A 3,554-nucleotide genomic window follows, 5' to 3' on the forward strand; every position below is an offset into this window, starting at 1 on the left:
CGCTGTGCACTCAGTGCGCCGGTGGGATGTTCCAGAGAGAGACACTGGGTGTCTGCCCGGGGCTCCTCCCGGCCGGGGCGCCTCGCTCTCCCGGGGCCGCTTTGCCGCCGGGTGACGGGTGGGCCTTGCGGCTAATTCTGCGGCTCTTGCCCTGACCCATTTTGCATCGGTGAACAAGCCTATTTCCGCCTTCAGATACACTGCTTACCAGCATATTCATGTATCTGGTTTTTAAATTATCCTTTGAACTGGTTTTAACACGTAACTAGTTCCCTGGCTCGTTGCTTAAAGATCGTGGACACGTGTTCACTTTGCGCGCAAGACCAGTGACCACCTTCCCATTGAAATGCGCCGTGGAAGAGCCCTGGCCGGTGTGGCTCAGTGGATAGAGCGCCGGCCTGCGGACTGAAGGGTCCCGGGTTCGATTCCGGTCAAGGGAACGTACCTTGGTTGCGGGCACATCCCCAGTAGGAGGTGTGCAGGAGGCGGCTGATCGATGTTTCTAACTCTATCCCTCTCCCTTCCTCTCTGTAAAAAAGTCAATAAAATATAAAAAAGATAAAATGTACCGTGGAAGATGTTCATGGGATTCCCGGGAATCCCTGAAACTCGCTCCAATTCCAGCCAGAACTCGGACTGGAGGCCGGAGGCGATGGGGGGGGGGGGGGGCCCCCCAGCTCCCTGGGCTGTGTCCCCTCTCAGCCTCGGAGCCTCTGTCTCAAGAAGTTGGAGGAAACGGCTTGTGGGTTGGGAGGAGTTAGATTGATCTGTGTGGACAGGCGGGCGCGGTCACACAATACAGTTTATTCCTTGTTTAAAGCCCGTTCGCTGTCACTGCTTCACTTCACAGTTCCTGGAAAAGACGTGTTCTGCTGTGAGATGGCGCATAAAGCACTTATTTATAATCCTACACCCCCCCCCCCCGCCCCATACGTAGCACTTGGCAGTTGGTAAAATCCTTTAAAATACATTATTTAATTATTCAGCAGACGCGTAGGTTGTGGCCAAGCTAAGGGATTCCTAGTGAACGTCTTAACGTCCAGGTCACACCGTGAGACATGCGGGTGAGTTGCACGGCTCCTCCGGACGGACGTTCCGGGCTACGGTGACCGCGGTCGCGGAGAACACTGGGTGGACGTGAGAGCCGACCCCCAGGGCGCGTGGCTGGGACGTGGGGACAGGTTGCTAAGTGATCAGCAGTGATGGTTCCGTGTTACTGAGGGTGTGTGCGTAGCAGCAGTTGGAAGTGCTGTATGTACACCCTTTTTAAGTACATTTTTATTGACTTCAGAGAGGAAGAGAGAGAGAAACATCAGTGATGAGAGGGGATCATGGACCGGCTGCCTCCTGCACGCCCCCCACTGGGGATCGAGTCCGCAACCCGGGCCTGTGGCCTTGACCGGAATTGGACCGACGCCCTAAGCACTGAGCCAAACCCGCTAGGGCATATGTACACTGTTTCGATTAATCTTCGTAAAACCCTATTACATGGGTGTGGGTTTTACCCACATCTCATAGAGCTCAGAGAGAAGAGGTAACTTGCTCAGAACCCACACAGCTAGTAAATGGTTTGGCTGATTAACTCCGTGGACTGTGGGTCCTTCACGAGAAGCACAGGCCTGAGGAGGAGAGGTGATGCCTTGGAACGGATGGAGGTGACAGCGCACCCGCTTGCTATCCCAGGATGGTGAGGAGGAGGCTCGCGATCAAGCAGGTCTGACTGTGACTGCTGGTCTTTCCCAGCCGCTGTGTAGGGACCGTAAATTGTACCAGGTTGTTGCCTTCTGTTTAGTCCATGGCTTCCTCTAGACCAGTGGTTCTCAACCTTCCCAATGCCGCGACCCTTTAACACAGTTCCCCATGTTGTGGTGATTCCCAATTTTATTGTTACAAGTTGAACATCATTAAAGCATAGTGATGAATCACAAAAACAATATGTAATTATAGATGTGTTTTCCGATGGTCTTAGGCAACCCCTGTGAAAGGGTCGTTCGACCCCCAAAGGGTCTCGACCCACAGGTTGAGAACCGCTGCTCTAAAGTGAAGGCCTGACTGTTTATCTACAGAGCAGACGTGCAGGCAGGCGTGTTACATACCCGGCAAGAGTCTCCGACTTGATTCAAGCCCCAAAATGAATCCTTAGGAGGAGGAAGGCAGGAGATTCTCTGGGCTGAGATGCGAAGATGGGGAACGTCTGGTTTCGGGGAGAATTGTGACTTTCTGTTGCTACTTCCTCGGGTGGCGGCTCTGACAGCAGAGGACTTGGAGAGCTGGTTCAGAAGGGACGCCAGCCCTGGGTCCTGCTGTAGGATCAGCACAGGCTTCATTTGAATTTTATTTACAGTCCTACCCCCTCCCCCGGTACAAAAAGAATTTGTAATGCTTACACCTGACACTTTGTAAAATCCCTTAAAATACGTTATTTAATTATTCAGCAGGCGCATAGGTTGTGGCCAAGCTCAAGCCCCTGCCCTGACAGTTTGCATTCTGGGGGAGACACAACTGTAATTCCCGGCGGTGATCAGAGGAGACAGGATGGACAGTGGTGACGGACTGTGCTAGGGTTGAGGTTAGCGGGAGGAGATAGGTTAGATTTGGTCGAAGAGAAGGCCTCTGAGCTGGTGACCTTTGCAGGGACCTGAGTGACCCGGGAAGTGATCCCTGTGCTGTGCAGGCCTTGAGTGGGCGTGGCCTTCGCGGGAAGCCCCCTGTCCTGGTGGCCGTGAGCCACAGCAGGTGTCAGAGATGACCGGGCAGGAGGACGTGGGCCTATAGGCCCCCGCAAGGGCTTCGGGTTCATTCTGAGTGTGATCACGAGTCGAGGACTTGGTGCAGGAGGCGGACGTGCTCTGCGTTACGGGCCTCGTTGTTTTTCTGGCAGTTGCTGGGGGTCGGTGCTAATGGGGGAGGCGGGAGCAGGCCTTGGTGGGCGCCCTGGGCACACGCCAGCTGGGCCCTGGGGTCCTGGCGCCGAGGCGCTGTCTGGTGTGAGGAAAGGATCAGGACCACTCAGGGGCTTTGCCCGCTTGCAGTTCCTACTTGGGTTCTGAGATGTGGAAAACTAGACAAAACCTAAGTTTGTTAAAACTTGAGTTTAATTTTTCCCATTTTAAACTTGAGTTGTAGTTCGGATAAACAAGTAGAGACATCGTGCAGACAGTTGAATATTAGAGTGGGGAGCTCGGGAGAAGTCAGGGCTGGAGAATTTATTTTAGATGGTAAACTGTCAGCATCGAGTCAGGCAGCTGAGAGCTGGGACCCTCTGGAAGGATCCGTGCGGGTCAGAGGGAGCCCAGCTGAACCAGGGGGGCGGGTGGGAGAGTCCAGAAAGGGAAGCTGAAGGGGAAACCCCCCTGGAAGCTGCGGAAAGTGGTCTCAGGGGAGTTCACCTCAAGCTGCTGAGGGTCAGACCAGCGGTTCTCAACCTTCTGGCCCTTTAAATACAGTTCCTCATGTTGTGGGGACCCCCAACCATAAAATCATTTTTGTTGCTACTTCATAACTGTCACGTTGCTACTGTGATGAATTGTCATGTAAATATCTGATATGCAGGA

Source organism: Myotis brandtii, unplaced genomic scaffold, assembly GCF_000412655.1.
Source record: "Myotis brandtii unplaced genomic scaffold, ASM41265v1 scaffold932, whole genome shotgun sequence".
NCBI classification, from domain to species: domain Eukaryota; kingdom Metazoa; phylum Chordata; class Mammalia; order Chiroptera; family Vespertilionidae; genus Myotis; species Myotis brandtii.